The sequence below is a fragment of the Ursus americanus genome, chromosome 12 (genome assembly GCF_024610735.1).
Source record: "Ursus americanus isolate L20-20 chromosome 12, mUrsAme1.1.p, whole genome shotgun sequence".
NCBI lineage: Eukaryota > Metazoa > Chordata > Mammalia > Carnivora > Ursidae > Ursus > Ursus americanus.
This window is the reverse complement of record NC_142138.1, coordinates 33,690,505-33,708,091: the sequence shown is the minus strand read 5'-3', so window position 1 is coordinate 33,708,091 and position 17,587 is coordinate 33,690,505. Positions and strand designations below refer to the sequence as shown.

The 17,587-nt window shown below is 36.1% G+C and overlaps 1 long non-coding RNA gene across 2 annotated transcripts in view; it reads left to right on the top strand.

Annotated features, from left to right (window-relative positions):
* The window catches only part of LOC148109168 (uncharacterized), a 781,283-nt gene that overhangs the window by 345,593 nt on the left and 418,103 nt on the right, over positions 1 to 17,587 (top strand). For both annotated transcript variants that reach the window (XR_015726202.1, XR_015726203.1), the window contains exon 3: positions 12,066 to 12,138. This is a non-coding gene — a long non-coding RNA (uncharacterized LOC148109168). The remainder of the gene's footprint in view (positions 1 to 12,065; positions 12,139 to 17,587) is intronic.

The window sequence follows — 17,587 nt, the reverse complement described above, 5'->3', positions numbered from 1 at the left end:
CAGAGGAAGGTATGTGTGTTACCTAAACGTCCTTCAGGCATGGGTCATAGAGCTCTGGCTCCTGAGGTCGCTATTAATGAATCAGCAGTTCATTAATAATGCCTTTAAATAGGAACACACATACATGGCGTTTATGTACTGACTGGTTGACAAAAATGCTGTGACCAGAGGTTGGCAGGAACCTAACCCTGCATTTCCCCTAAGGGCGGTGGTTCAGTGTTTGCTAACTGAGTGTTTCCGGTGTAGAACAATCCTGAGAATAGCAAACACCAGCTGGATATATAGTCGTAAGTGACACAAATTTGTCAAAAAGGCAGTAAAAGAGATCATCTTAATCGTATTTGTTCAGTGAATGTTTCTTAAATATTTACCACATATTGGCGCTGCGCTGAGGATTCCGTGCTAGGTGAGAAAGAATCCGTTTCCACACACACAGCACATCCTTTCATTCAACTCTTACGAGTCGCCACCACCAACACCACAACTGGTGACGCACGGGCTCCTAAAGGCAGGAAGGAAAACATTCTGCCTACTTAGGGTAACACACATACGCGGTTTATGCACCTCTCTAGAATCTGCTTACTGACCCAGCCTCTTGCTAAGGAAGGAGCCACAGGCCATGCCTCTGTCAAGTCACCCAGTACCTCAGCCTTCCCCAGGGAAGGACTGGCCTCTTTGGCACATACATTGACGGTGCAAGTCCGACCTGACCTCAGAAGCTCTGCCCTGCACTCCCTGATTTTTGACTTGAAATGTGCCAGCAGGAAAAGGTCTGGCTGCTGCCACCTGGAGGGCACACCATGCAAGGTCCAGGGAATCAACGCAAACCGCCCAGTAAGAGTTAGAGGGCAGGGAGGAGGAGAGAGAATAAACTGCCTCCCTTCCCCTCTGACTCTAAAAAAAGAACTGATCCCAGATATAGCGCTTGTGCCAGGCTTTTCTTCACAGATCTTCTCCAGGACTGAGGACCGGTTATGTTTTCTTGCAAAGTTGTAGCCAGCTCAGTAATTACCATTTTGTATTCATGTTCTTTCCTTGTCAGTTCCTCTCCTTTCCCCTCATTGTATGTTGCTGGCATTGGCCTTCCTAATACAATCATAGTATGTAGGCTTTGTCTGTTTTCTAGAGAATCTAGACCAAGACCTGGTTATTTCAAATTATAACTTGATCCAGTTTACCCTGTATATAATGGATTTATTTCTCCTTTTCTTACTTTCTTCCTTCCACTTATTCACTAAATATTTATAGAAAATACTGGGACTAATACAAGAGGAAAAACAAACTTGACTATGCTCCCTGGAGGTTGTTTCCTGTAGCTGTGTTTCTTCCCACTTTAAATGAGGAAAACAGAATCCATCTCTTCGCATGGTTGTGAGGATGAAATGTGGTAATTCATGTCTGACGCTCAGCACAGTAGCATGAGCTCCTCTCAGTAGATGCGTATAGTACTTACTACTGTCATTATTATCATTATTAAGGTTTATTCAGCATATTGTTTGATCAACGGATGGATTGGCCAGGAAACAGCTAAGATTGTTTTCTCTGTAATACAAACCTGAGATCCAGACTGAAAAGCTATCTATAAGAGTAATAATATAAGGAATTTAGAATCATTCTATAGAAAAGGATATGGGTTACTTTTTAAAAAATAATTTCTAATTATTACATAGAGGTTAGTGATTACATAGAGTCTAGTCATAGTCTCTGTTTTCACTGAGTTTATAAATAATACAGGCAAAGAGGTTTATTTTTTTTTAAGATTTTATTTATTTATTTGAGAGTGAGTGAGAGAGAGAGCACAAGCAGGGGAAGAAGAGGAGCAGGCTCCCTCCCGAGCAGGGAGAGGGACACAGGGCTTGCATGACCCGAGCCAAAGGCAGACCCCCAGCTGACTGAGCCACCCAGGCACCCCCGGGCAAAGAGGTTTAAACAAGAACACCTTAGCTCACTCTAGAGAAAAAACAGAAATGTTAAATCTCTAAATTATAATTGAGACTTCAGTATTCACCTTAGGATGTCTTTTTAAAATAATTTCTTATTCTTGGTTGAGAATGTTTTGAATATGCATACTACTTGAAGACAGGACAGCACAATTGTTCCCAGAGGTTCCCACCCGAGCATTTGACTTTAGGGACTCCAAAATTTGTATTTATTGTATATGGAGATAAAGCAACTGAATATTTATGGAATAGCCAAATTATATCATACTCTGTTGAGATCCAGATCCTCAATGTAGAAGAAAGGAAGCACATGTAATATAAAATACATTAAGTAAAATTATATAGTCCAGAATTATAATTGGATATCAATAAGAACTTATAAGGTATTTTCTCTTCATAACCTTTCGGCTGAAAAAGATTGGAAACAATGACCAATCTAGTAACAATGACTGTACTTCAAACCCGATGGTGGTTTTACAATGCCAATTTTCTGCTAAAAGAATGAAATCAGGACCTCTTAGAGAATAACTGACTTCAGGACTCTGACAAGAAATGTACAAGGTCACCCTGGAACCAATCGTGTCATTATGATTAGCAAGACTATCAAAGACTAATACAGTCATGCACAAAAGTTCTTATTTTTCCCAAAAGGGACAATAAGAGCTTTAATAAAGTGAAGTATTTTAATAGATTGAAATCATTAACCAGTTTAAATCCAGGAGTTCAGATTTGGTTATTATATTTGTTATTTATTACTATGTAACAAATTACCCTAAAATTTAATAACTCAAATCAACATTTTTTATCTCATAGTTTCAAGACTCTATTGGAACAGGGACAGCTCTTAAATTCACTCAGATGACTATTGATAGGCATTAGATCTTTACTGGCTGCTGGCTGAAGACATCAGATCTTCACCACATTGTCTCTCCTTAGGCACTCACAACATGGCAGCTGGCTCCAGCCACAAATATTGAGGGAGAAAGCAAGACCATGTGAGAAAGACAGAAGATACAGTCTTTTTGAAACCTAATCTCACATATGTCATCCATATTGGGCCATATTCTGTTCATTAAAAGTGAGTCACTAGGTCCAGCCCACATTCAACATGAGAGTATTAAATAAAGGAGGAATCATTGGGGGCTATTTTAGAAGTTGCCTTCCATGAACAGAACCAATTCATCGTATTAGAGCTGGGCAAAGAAACCTTTGGCGAAGAATCCAGCTTTTCTTACATGGAACATATCACTGAGTAACTAGTAGATGAGGTTAAGTATCTTCTTATAAAATCATTCCAGCTAATGAAAATGAAAATGAAGTTATAAAATTAAAATATCAACATTTTCCAACCCGTATGAATAGAACCAGTGGATATAGGTATTAGATATCAATGTATCTTAATTTTTCTAAGAAAGAGCAATTAGGTAATCAAAGAACCCAATTTCTTCAGTAAATTAAACAAATAAAAAGATGGAAGGAGAGCCTACAGATTAAAAAGACTTAACTAATCAAGTTTAGAGAAACAGACGATATTAAACCATAGTGTCTAAGAATGGATACTAGAGATAAAAGCATACAGAAATGATAACATGATTACCATAAAGACAAGGAAGTAGTCAATTTAAGGGAGTCAATATGATAGAGTCGGGTGCATGAAGAGACTTGCCGGGAGGTGCTTTCAACATTGTTCACCTTATAATAAGTCACTAAGATGTTCATTTGTTTTCTCCATGTTTCTGTACCTGTATTATACAATTAAAAAAATTTAAATCTTCAATGTTTTATACACAAAAGGTCATATTAACACTCCTCACCAAATCAGGAAAACATAATCTCAGAATAAAAAGCCAATCTCTCTCAAGAAAGATTAGTTGGTAACTTTGCAATATAGCTTCCCTCCTGGTATGATCATTGGGTTTTGTTTCCTGGTATATAACGTTACATGCTATGTCTTAAATTTTCTGAGTCATTCTTTGAGAATTATGGCAGATTACATTGTTCAAAAATATTCTCCATGCTAACTTCTGTGCCACATGAACTTCTGCAATGAGATCATGTCCTCTCATCAAGAGACGGAGTCTAATCCTCTTCACTATCTTCCTCTTCTGAGTATTTTGGAATACTCACTATTGGGACACTTCTTGGAAGCCAACAGTCATGGTTTAAGAGGCTCAAGCCATACTGTGAGGCCACATGTAGGCACTTGGCAAAGTCCAGCTGAATTCTCAGCCAACAGCTTGCATCAGTTGCCAGTCATGTGAGTGAGCCATTTTGACATGCCAGACTAATTGAGCCCCCACTTGACTGCAGCCTCATGCAACATGATGTGAAATAGAGGAATCACCAACTTAAGCCCAGTCATCAAAAGAACAGTAAGAGATAATAAATAGTTATAAACCACTAAATTTTGCTATTATTTATTATGTAGCAATAGCTATAGGGCACAGGAATAATTGGGGGTAATTACTATTCAAGATCCTCTTTGTACTCAAATGAATCTGGTATCGCCTTGACTTTTTGTTTGTTTGGCACTCTTCGTTATAAAGAATATTATCATTTTTAAAAATGTGATCTATCACAGTTGTGTTACACATACCTTGAAAACAAAATTATCATCTTGTTTTTGCTATAATAATAGATCTATATGGTCCTTTCTGCAAGTGGCCTAATTCATGAAAGAGAGTTCACTCTTCTCTTTTTCTTGTGTTTTTAAAGAAACTCTTTAAATATTGCCCAAACATTTATAACCTTTTTACTGTTCCTTTTTTTTTTTTTCTGATTTGGAGTAGTGCTGGTCAGATATATAGCTAGGTGGATAGATAGACAGACACATAGAGAATTAACAGCATTTTCATTACCTCATTTCCCCTGAAAGATCTTTTTAGTTTCTGTATTTCACCAATATGTCCTGCTGCTACATGGCTACTTAATGCCTAGGTTATGCTTAAACCTTGTTTTGTCCCCAACAAAATGTGGACTTTGTACCAAACTTTAACTAGTTATCGATCAAATTATATCTAAGATTTTTTCTTTGTTTTAATCAGTCGTTGCCAAGACAATAGCATGTCAATGAACTGAAACACTTTAAACACCACAAAATTGAAAGAACTGATGAATTTGCAACTAAAAGTTCACATAAAAGAACTTTCCTGTGTTTACTTTGTGTCTACTTCTATCTCAAACTTTATTCTTTTAAATACATACCAAGCCAGTCAAATACCAGTATCTAAATTGCATTTGTTTATGATCAGTATAAACAAATGTATAGCCAAGTGAGGCATCTGGGGAAGTCTTCAAATGTTAACCTCAACATTTTCACAAAACACACTTTGGAATTTTTTTATTGTTGTTGCAATCTTTGCTGTAGAGATGGACTAAGGTTATGCCCTTTCTTTTTCTTATAATCTTTGACTCAAAAAAGAGGAAGGATAATTAATGCTCGGTATAGTCTGGGAAATGCTATCAGCTTTTAGCAGACTTATTAAAGTATGTTTGGTTTTTTAAAACATACTGTGTGTTTTAACTGGCTGTCTATTGAAACTCTCAGGAGTTCATGAGGTCATATAAACATAAGAGGATGTAAATACTCTGTGAGAATCAAAGTGAAGAAAATGAAGACGATCAAAGTGATCTAGTTTACAGCTTTCCTGGAATGTGAAGCCAGATTTTGAATTCTTTCCCTGATGATACTAACCATATACTTTGTAGACCAAGGCATGTGTGGTGGCACGTTGCTGAATATACTATTTAACTTATTGATGTATAGGCCTTACTTCATTTTTCCTAAACTGAAATGAAAAAATAAAACAAACAAATTAAGAATATTGGAATAAACTGGAAACTTCAAATAAAGTTTAAAAGATTTTGGGGGGAGGGGTGTTGAGAAATAACAGGTCAGATTCTTTTAACATCTCCTTCCCAATTGGGTATAGATGTATTTTTACCCCACAAAAATAGTAGACTGTAACTATTAAATCAATATTAACTATGGAACTGTAGGGGTACAGGATATTTAAAAGGTTATAAATTGTTTATAACAATCAGAAATATTTTAAAAAGAAATCCAAACTTTACCAAAGTCAAGATGTTGTCTTAAAAAACAAAGACTATTTTAGTCTCTATATAGGGACTTTCCACATGTACTTTTCACCACAGTGAACATAGTAGACTTGAGGACACATAGTGAACACAGTGGACAGGAAGACATGTGATTAGGTATTCCTATCATTTTTCCTTCACTTCCCCAGCTCCATGGTCTACCTTGTTTTCAGGGGGTTCAGGATATTAGGAGTAGCTCCTCCCATCTTAAATTCCTACTTATGGAGCTCTGCTAGCATGCCTGCTGTGTTGCTTCCTTACAGTGTTTTCAGAGCTGAGAGAAGAAAGAAAGAGTACTTTGTAGTGAAGGGGGTCATTTGAAGTAGAAGAATGCATTATACTTCTTCAATTTGGTTGAATCACTTTGGTGATTCCAATACCTCTTTTCCTCTAATTCCTGTCCCCTTCTTCCATCATGATAGCTCCCTCATGTGTGTGCGCTATTTAATTTTTGCCAGTTTGCAGCTAGATATATTCAAGTGACTAAATTCTTAAGTGGGAGTGTTTTAATTGCGGGTGTTCTAGGGAAGCTTTCAGAAATCTTCCATCAGGGTCAGTTGACCCATGCACTTTGCCCTCCTTTTCTTTGCCTGCCTCCCCCCACCTCCCCGCACTTTCCATATGCAGCCTGTATGAATACAAGCTTGAACCATGGGGAAGAAGGACACACCCTAGAGATGATGAATGCATGAATTAGAAGGAACCCAAAGTTCCTGAGGACTTGTTAAAATAGAGCCACCATCCTAATTCTAGACTACCGAGCTATGGGACTTCATGGGAAAAAAACATATTTCTATCTCATTTAAGCCAATGCCCTTTCCTTCCCCCCCCCTTTTTTTTTTTTGAGTAGGGGCGTGTCTTTCTATAACTGAACATAATTCCAATGAATATAGTTACAATCAGATTTTTCTACCTCTCTGTGGATTCGTGATTATATTTAGCCTTTGATTTGAGGTTTACAGTCTAGACCAAATGCCATTTAAACTATATCAAGAAATTACTGAACATTTATCATATGTAAAGTACTTTTGTGCAAAGAATGGTGAGTTGATCTCCGTAAAAACAAAAGCTTCTTAGCAGTTTTCTGTATCCTGCATGCAGAGGCAGCAGCCTAAGGAAAGTGACTTTGGGATTTTAATAAAAAATAAATAAATAAATTTAAATCTGTGCCTCTTCATCTCCTCTCTCCCCATTCTTCTCATCAATTAAAAAGACATGAAAACCACATTAACCTTGCTAATAAATGTGGCATTAACCAGAATGCTTTCAAATGCTTTCTCCCTCTATTTTACCTATACTAGCCTTGTCAAAGGAGGAAGACAGATATTAAAATCAGCATTGAGAACTTCTCACCTGGCACAGTTTACTGGTCTCGGGCATGCGGGCAGAGTTGCTTTGGGCAAAAATCCGAAGAGGCTGTTGGTGTGTAAATCCTTCTAAGTAATACCGTTTCGAATCTAATGCCCTTTATGGATTCTCCTGTGTCACTGGATAGTATGCGCCAAATTGCAAAGACCATGCAGCATATTTGTAGGAGGCAAGACAGACGTACAGCCTAAAGATCAAATACCAGACGTGAACCAACCTTAGCGTGTTCTCATCTTTTTCACTGGTTCGATTTTGGTCTCCCTTTCTCAGAAAGCAGGTTCCCTAGGGAACCCTTTTCCGCCTTCAAGATGGCTACCAGGTAGGTCCCCTTCTAGAAAGCCAGGGTCAGCTTCTCTACAGAATGGAGTTCTGAACCCGAGCAAAGGAGCCCCCGCTCCGCCCACAAACAGCCCGCCGTTTCCCCTTAGGTGGCTCTGGCTGAAAGGCAGCCTCTGCCAGCACCGTGTGCGGGCCCGTCCCGCGGCTCCCGGGATGAAACAAGCAGGGGAGATCGATGTGCAAGAGCAACCGTCAGGTGGAAAGCGCAGAGCGAGGTTGTCTTTTTCATATTTTTCTATGAAACATTTCTGTGAACTAAGGGGAAAAAAAAAAAAAACCCACATAGATTGAGTAGGATTTTACAGCAGGGAGTATTGATGATGTTAGAGTTGATTTTCCCTTTCATCTTTTATTTTAAATTTGACAGTGTCTGCTTATGTATTTGTAAAATGACTCTCTGAACAAACGTGAGCAGATGCCCTGAAAGGTTAAAGGAAATACGGGTGAAATACTTTCCCAGTTTTTATTACGATGTTTAAGTAGTTTTCTGCAGGGAAATGCATCTGTCATTAAAATACATTTTTCTCTGTGCTGTTTCCCTTTCTGAGGGGAAAAAATGTATCATTTTAGTAAGTTTTAATGGCTGTACTTTAATCGATCTGGTTTTCAAAAAGATTATGGCTTAGGTAAATGGAAAGGATCCTCATCCCCTTTTCCCAGTGTACCCTGTGGTCTCGTGGGCTGTTTTTACAAGATCTGAGATACAACTTTATTCATATCCATAACAGATTGAAGAACTGCCTTTTCCCAGCCAATGTGTCCTATCACATCTGAGAAGGTCTGCTGGAGACTGCAAGCTATTTTTCAATTTATTCCCTATGTGATGACCATATTTCTTTGAAAGAAAATGATTTTCAGGGAAAACTAATGGAATTTCTGAAGGAAAATTAAAGAAGAGTGGGCAAAGATTGAGAATGAGATGAATAAACTACAGAATAACAGGGTTCAGGGTTTTTTTTCAACAGGAGAAAATTTACGATAGTTATCTTTTCCTTCCCTAACCTCCCCCAATTCTCCTACAGTTTTCCTTCAAATCCCTTCCCTTTCAATTCTGAACACACACATACATACACACACACACAGGTTCCTTCAGGCCAGTGCTCAATTCCCTTACCTGTTTTGACAAGAAATGCATACTGCAGTCACACGCCAGAGGCCATGGTTATACAAAAGTCACAGGTCAATAAAGATCACTTACATTTCTTATGAGCCTTTTCATCTTCCTTTTCTCCTATGTGGGCAGGGCCAACAGAAAGGGAAAGACAGAAATGTCAAGGGGTCTGGCTGTCAAAGAAACCCCCACTCCCTCCAAATAATTTGATGGCCCTTAAACTTTTGCTACCTTGCCTTAGGAAAAATGGCCTTTTCTCTTCTACTCCTCATCACAAGGTGTTCTTCTCTCTTTCAAAATGAAGTTAAAGCCTTGACCCTCTTCCTTGATGATATACGATAAAGTAAAAAGAAAAGATTAGTAGGTTTTCCTTAAAATTCTCCTTTAAAAGGAAAAAAGGAAATGATCTACATTGTATTTTAGTTTAACATATTTGACATATGTTCTGTGAGTTCATACATCTTTTTGGAAGGTCATAAAGATAGACTTTGCACAATTAAGTGGACTTCACATTGGGAAATTTTAGCTAGCTTTTCTAATGTATTTATTTATTGCTAGTATTTGTACAATTATTTTTCTTCCGTAAGTGACCATATGCATAATTGGAGATTATGACTAGAAATAATATTATCATTATGAAATCCATGCTATCCAAATAGTAATGAAGATAAAAGAAACAGTTAACCATCTAGTCATTTCCCCCCGCCATTTTGGAAATATAAAAATATTGTGTAAATGTTGAAGTTTTATATCTCAAGTTTCTGATTCAACAGCATACTAAATGAACAATTCTTAAAAAAAAAAAATCTGTGCTCAAAAGTAGATTCAGAGGCCTCAGTAGTTTTCAAGGAATGTCTTAAAGTTGATCCTGGGAATCATCTAATACAGTTTTATTGTCATGCAGAAATAACAGCTATCATAAGGTCAAAATTATTATTAGAAAAAGAACTTAGATCCTGATTCCCATTTAAGTGTTTCGAGTCAGATCATGTTTATGTATATGTGCTTGTCTGTACGTATTTGTTTTTGTCTTTAAGTTGCATATGAGAAAGGGAGAACTGGTTTTCAATGTTTGATGGACAATGGAATCTTTAGGGAAACCTACAGATTATAATAAAAACAAGCGAAAGATTTGGCTGCACATCTCCTTTCTGTCTTTTCAACAAACCTAACAAGAGATTTTCCCAAATTAAATGGAGGGTTAAAAAAAAAAAAAAAGTTACTCTCTAATTAGTGAAAGGCAAACAGATTGTTCAAGAAAACATTCCTTTTAGGGACAATTAGGACATATTGAGTGAGATTTAAAAAGATGAAAAACATAACCATCATTAATAAATTAAACTATTAAAACAGTTGAAAAGATTCAGACTTGATTTTCCATTTGTGAGATAAATGTGTATGTGTATACTGGTAAGTACGGAAGAAATCGATTATAAGCTAGGACTCTGACCTCTTGCCTACACATGCAAGAAAAACTTGTCTTACCAAATTTCATGGATGAAAAATTGAAAAAGATGAGACTCCTATAATTAGAAGCTTATAAGCAGTAGGATAAAGATTGGTATTTTGTTCTCCTGAGGACCTACGTCTATTTATTCAATCTTAATTGAAGAGCTACTGTGTATTTATTTACAAATCCAATCTATAGAATTTGAATAAAATTATAAACTACTGCAACAATGATTGGATGTTATGTTTGCAAACATGGGGAGACTTTTTGGGAACTTCAGTCATTACTTATGATATTTGCTTAATTTTATGAGGATTATACTTCAGTAACTCATTCTCCTTCCGTGGTAGTTTTGTTTTGTTTTTTGTTTTTTGTTTTGGTCAAAGAACATTTATTATTGTATAAGTTACTTCTTTGTATTAACTGTCTTCACTTTAATAAAATGCACTGCATCAATTCAAAAAAAGATTTGAGTTGGGAAAGCTTTAGTTTTCATAAAAATACATGTATCATATCATATTGAAGGGATTTTTCCACAAAATGTTTACATTTGATCCTGCATAATACTTCCTCAAGAATAGATTTAGTCATGATTTAATATGTTATAAAAGATGATTCTTTCCCGTAAAAGAATGTTTTTAAATAGTGTAAGAATTTATTTTCAAAGCCTAAAATCATTGATCCTTCAGTTAAAGGAAAATAGGTAGTTTTATGACTAACATGTTTGTTGGAATAATGAAACGCATATTCACTTAGCTCAGGAATATGGCTCAGAAAATAAATTAGCAAGCTGTTTCAAACTTCTTGTCACTTGATTCATCTTCAGACTTTCCCTACAGTGGTGCTTTAAAAATCATGAGAGAAAAGCCTATTTATTAAAATATGCCTTATTTCAAGGTGTTTTTGCAGTGCTGGGGTCTTTATTTTAAATTGATTTTTATAAATATATTCATAATTGCCCTCACTTTGCCATACTCAGCATTGACTGCTTCCCTTTTGAATCAAGATAGATAAGAAAAATAGACAAATTACGTTTCAAAGTACAAAGGGTCATGCTTAATTTCAAACCACAAACTGTCAAAACCCTGTATTCTCCTTACCCGGTCATTTTATACTTGATAAGTAAACCCACTTGAGGAATGTTTATATGCCCCAACGCTTTTGGACAAGTTCACTGACAGAACACATTCTTTGAAGAAATATATCACAACTGTTTATCTCCCTGAGTGTTACGCTAAACCTTGTCAGTGTTAATGATATCAGGACATGATTTAAATAAATCCTTTTGAGAGTGACTATGGGTATTTCTGCATTTGAATCACAAATATAGGAATTTTGGCTGTGAAAGTGGGCAACAGATATTTCAACACGTACAGCATTCTGTTCGAATGGAAAGCTTTAATAGAGAAGTGCTCCAGAGAAGCCCTGCTGTCACTCTTGGGTTTAACATGCAGCTGCTGTCTTCCCTAAGGGGTTGGGGGGGTACACTTCTGTGTTGATTGCATATGTGTATATAACAGTTATATCACAGTAAAGCAGGAAAAAATAATGTGGTTATTTTTTAATGTCGTGAATACAGAGGTAGCGCTGGTTTTCTAAGTGGTAGTAGTTAAGTGCAAATTGTGTGTCCCTCCCATCTTTCCTTTTCTCATATCATAAATAGACTATTTTTGACCTTTCTATAATGGAATCCAGCCATTAAAATCTACACGAATGATACTGTGAATTCTGAAACTAAATTTATTATCTTTTTTTTCAGCACAATGACGTCCCTCCTTTCAGTCAAAATTAGTCTTCAAGGAATTTCCATTTGCAACATCATTTCCCCATAGGTAAGTAATCTTTTAATTTCAAACAATATCAAATAAATACTTTACAACAAAAGATAATATTGTAAAGATAATTTACTTGTGTTTTGCATCCAGAGGCTTTTGCAGTAGTGATTCTTATGTGAAGAACTTTCTATTTAGTTTTATTTAGTTTATTTGTTTAGTTAGCAAAAATGATTATTGTAGGTCCAGAGGTGACAAAATAGCATCAAAAGGTACTGTATTTAATGCGCAGATTCAATTTGACAAGTAATTAAAGGTGTTTAATTCTAAACAACAAATAAACTTCCTTTTATTTCTAATAGCTTTTAAAATAGCAGTATCTTTTCACATTTATTGCTCAATTAAAAAAATCAAATATGGCAGATGAAACAAATTCTTACAGTTGTCATTTCTGGAATGAGTTTACTTATTGTATTAGAACACTTCTTAAAAATCCATAGGGGCATCCTGGGTGGCTCAGTCGTTAAGTGTCTGACTTTGGGTCAGGTCCTGGGATAGAGCAATGCGTTGGACTCCCCTCTCAGTGAGGAGTTTGCTTGTCCCTGTGCCCCCCCCCCCCCCGCTTATGCATGTGTGTGCGTTCTCTCATCCAAAAATAAATAAATAAAATCTTTTTAAAAATCCATAGAAAATAAGCAAATCATTTATTCAAGGTCACCTTATTTATTTATTTATTTATTTATTTATTTATTTTTATTATTATTATTATTATTTTTTTTTTAGAGAGTGAAAGAGAGAGAGTGGGTCCGGGCAGGAGTCAGAGGGAGAAGGAGAGAGAGAATCTTAAGCTGGTTCCACGTCCAGCGCAGAGCTGATACAGGGCTCCATCTCATGACCCTGAGATGGCCTGAGCCAAAATCAAGAGTCAGATGCTACACTGACTGAACCTCCCAGGCGCCCCTCACCATATTTATTTATTATTAATTTCTATTAATTTTGAATTTTTTAAGTCTTTTCAAATTGAGGTAAAATTGATACATAATATTTTATTAGTTTCGGATGTACAACGTAATAATTCAATATTTGTATGTACCACAAAGAGGTCACCATGGTCTAGTTACCAACTGTCACCATGCAATTGACCCCCTTCGTAGGTTTTGCACATCCCCCAACTCTCCTTCCCACTGGCAACCACCAACCTATTCTCTATATATATGAAATTTGTTTTGCTTTTGTTTTTGTTTTGTTTTGTTTTTTAGATTTTACATATAAGTGAAATGATATATTATTTGTCTTTTACTGTCTGACTTATTTCACTTAGTGTAATACCCTCAGTTTACAAACATGTTGTCCCAGATGGCACTTTCCTTCCTTTTAAAGGGCACTTAATCCATTTTCAGTTAATTTTTATGCATGGTATAAGATAGTGGTCTAGTTACATTCTTCTGCCTGTGGTTGTCCAGGTTTCCCAACACCATTTATTGGAGCTATCACCCTTTCTTCATTGTATATTTTTGTCTCCTGTTTCATAAATTAATTGACTATATATATGTGGGCTTATTCCTGGGCTTCTGTTCTGTTCTGTGGATCTATGTGTCTGTTTTTTTTTAGCCAATACCATATGGTTTTGATTACTGTATCTTTATATAATAGTTTGAAATCTGGGAGCATGATACCTCCAGTTTTATTCCTCAAGATTGCTTTGGCTATTTGGGGTCTTGTGTGATTTTAAAGAAATTTTGGTATTTGTTCTATTTCATTGAAAAATGCTCTTGGAATTTTTAAAGGGATTGCCTTAAATCTGTGTATGGCTTTGGGTTATTCGGGCATTTTAACAATATTACCTTTCAATCTATGAGGACAGAATATCTTTCCATTTATTTGAGTCTTCTTCAGTTTTTTGGGTTTTTTTGTTTGTTTGTTTTCTGTCAGTGTCTTATACTTTTCACTGTAACAATTTTTTGGCCTCATTTGTTAATTTATTCCTAGGTGTTTTATTGATTGATTTTTTTTAATGTAATTTTAAGTGGGATTGTTTTCTTAATTTATTTTTCTGATAGTTATTATTGTATAGAAATTGTATTATATTGTAATTAATGTATAGAAATGGAACAGATTTTTGTATATTGATTTTGTATCCTGCAACTTTACTGAGTTCATTTATTTCAACAGTTTTTTGGCATAGATTTTAGGGTTTTCCATACATAATATCATGTCATCTGCGAATAATGATAGTTTTACTTCTTCCTTTCCAATTTGGCTGCCTTTTTTTTCTTGCTTAAATGCCGTGGCTAGGAATGTCCAATATTATGTTGAATAAAAGTGGTAAGAGTAGGCCTCCTTGTCTAGTTCCTGATCTTAGAAGAAAATTTTTTAGCTTTTCAGTTGGGTATGATACTTGCTGTCAGTTCATCATATTTGATTTTTATTATGTTGAGGTATGATTTCTCTACCTCTACTTTGTTGAGAGCTTTTATCAAAACTGAATGTTGAATTTTGTTACTTGCTCTTTTCTGCATGTATTGAGAATGATCATATGATTTTTTTTCCTTCATTTTGTTAATATGGTGTAATACATTGATTTGCAGATGTTGAATCATCCTTGATCCTCTGGAATAAACCCCACTTGATTATGATATATGATCCTTTTAATGTGTTGCTGAATTCGGTTTACCAATATTATGTTGCGGATTTTTGCATCTGTGATCATCAGGGATATTGACCCTGTAATTTTTAATTTTCTTTCCTTTTTTTTTTTTTTTTAATCTTGTCTGGTTTTGGTATCAGAGTAATGTGAGCCTAGTAAAATGAGTTAAAAAATAAAACTCCAATAAGGGGCACCAGGCTAGCTCGGTCAGTAAAGCTTGCAACTCTTGATCTTGGTTTGAGTTTAAGTCCCACATTGGGTATAGAAATTATTTTTAAAAAATGAGTTTGGAAACATTCTCTCCTCTTCAGTTTTTTGGAAGGGTTGGAGATGGATAAGCATTAAATCTTTGAATGTTTGGTAGAATTTACCATCGAAGCCATCTGGTCCTTGACTTTTGTTTATTGGTAGGTTTTTGATTACTGTTTAAATCACCTTACTAGTAATTGGTCTATTTAGATTTTCTATTTCTTCATGATTCAGTCTAGAAAGATTCTGTGTGTTCTATTTAGATTATTTTCTCGCTATCTTTTGTATATCTATTGTAGGTTTTTGTTTTGTGGTTACCATGAGGTTCCGACCATATAACAGTATGTGTATGTGTGTATGCGTGTGTGTATACGCACATACATACGTATATATGTTGATAACAATTTAAATTTGAATGTATTCTAAAACCTCTATGTTTTTACTTCCCACCTTCTACCATTTTATGCTCAATGTCATATTTTACATGTTTTTATTTTGTGTATCCCTTAATTAATTATTGTATAGTTAATTTTATTGTCTTTTAATCTTCATAGTATCTTTAAGAGGATACTCTGCAATCTTTACTATATATTTGCCCTCACCAGTGACCTTCTTTACTTTTATATGTTTTGTACTTAGTGCCTTTTCTTTTCTACATGTAGAAGTCCCTTTAACATTTTTTGTAAGACTGGTCTAGTGGTGATGAACTCCTTTAGTTTTTGCTTGTCTAGAAAACTCTTTATCTCTCCTTCTATTTTGAATAATAAATTTGCTGGTCAGAGTATTCCTGTTTGGAAGCTGTTTTCCTTTCAGCACTTTATATTATGCCACTCTCTCTGGCCTGCAAAATTTCTGATGAAAAATCAACTGATAGTCTAATGGGGTTTTCCTTATATGCAACAAGTTTTCTCTTTTTGCTCTTAAGATTATCTCTTTAACTTTCAACATTTTAATCATAATGTGTCTTAGTGTGGATCTCTTTGGGTTTTTTGGTTTTTTTTTTTGAAACTCTCTTTGCTTCCTGGACTTGGATACCTATTTCCTTCCACAGGTTAGGGAAGTATTTAGCCATTATTTCTTCAAATAACATTTCTGCCCCCTTTCTCTCTTCTCTTTTGGAACACATGTAATACAAAATGTTAGTACACTTGGTGTTATCCCGTAGGTCTTTTAAACTATCTTCATTTTTAAAAAATTCTTTTATTTTTCCTTTTTGCTGCTCTGTTTGGGTGAGTTATACTGCCCTCCCTTCCATGTCACTGTTCCATTCTTCTGCTTCACCTAGTCTGCTGTTGAACCCTTCTAGTGTATTTTTTAGTTCAGTTATTGCGTTCTTCAGCTCTGTGACTTCTCTTTGGTACTTTCTTATATTTTCTATCTCTGAAGTTCTCATTGTGTTCCTCCATTCTTAACCCATGTTCAGTAAGCATCTTTATGACCATTACTTTGAACTCTTTATCAGATAGATTACTTATCCCTGTTTTATTAAACGCTTTTTTGAGGTTTTGTCTTGTTCTTTTGTTGGGAACATATTCCTCTGTTTCCTCATTTTGTTGACTCTGTGTTTGTTGCTGTGCATTAAGCAAAACTACCTCTCCCATACTTAAAAGAATGGCCTTTTTAAGAGATGAAACTTACTGTTCAGCCTTGCCCTTGCTCTTAGTTGTCTGTCAAAACTTAGTGATTGTCTAAGTAGGCTGATTTCTTCTTGATAGGTCCCCATTGTTGAGGGTGTGCCAGGACCTGTCCGTGTTCCAAAAGGAAGGATCTCAGTCAGCACTTGATTTCAGGCTGATTGAAAGCCAGGTCCTTAAGCGATAGCTTTTAACTCATGAAAATATATATAGTCGTGTGGGCTAGCAATCTAGAACATGCTGACCTCCAGAGTAAGAGTTCTGGAGGTGTCCCATGAGTGACACTTGTAAGAACTGGGGCTTCAGATGAGTATATAAGCTCCTTTTTGGGAAATACTAGTACGCTATAGTGAGTCCAAGAAAGGGTAGAAAGGTGGTGTCTCCCTGCCTACATTCCCTGAAAACACCTTCGTAACCTGTAGATGTGTGGCAAACCTGAAGACTATCCCTCAGGTTGAAGCTCTGGGAAAAATAAATAGGCATTTTACATGTGCAAATTGAGGGTGTGTTATAGTCTACTATCTGTGCAGATCCCTGGGTGTGGTATCCTGCCCACTGTCTTTTCCACTGCTACAGTCCCATGGAGCCCAGGAACGTAAACCACTCTGGCCACCAGAGTCAGGTATCAAGAGGTGCCCCTGTGTGGACTGTGCTTGCCTGCCAGCTTTAGTGAGGCTGAAAGAGTGTTGGGGATTAGGCATATCCTCAGCGTTAGCTGTGCTGAGGAAGAGTGCTGGGAGAGCAGGGCATGCTGCAGCTTTATAAACATAGGAAGAATTTGGGGGCTAGGACACACCTGTGGCTTTAGCAAAGTTCTGTTCATATGTTCCCACCTATACTAGCAAGGTAGAGGGAGTGTGCAAAAATAGTGTTCACCAGTGCTTTGGCCCTGAAGAAAGTCCCAACTAGTTTCTGGCCCTCAGAAGATGCCTTAAGATTAGCAAATGAATCTTCTTTACATATAATCCAGTCATATATC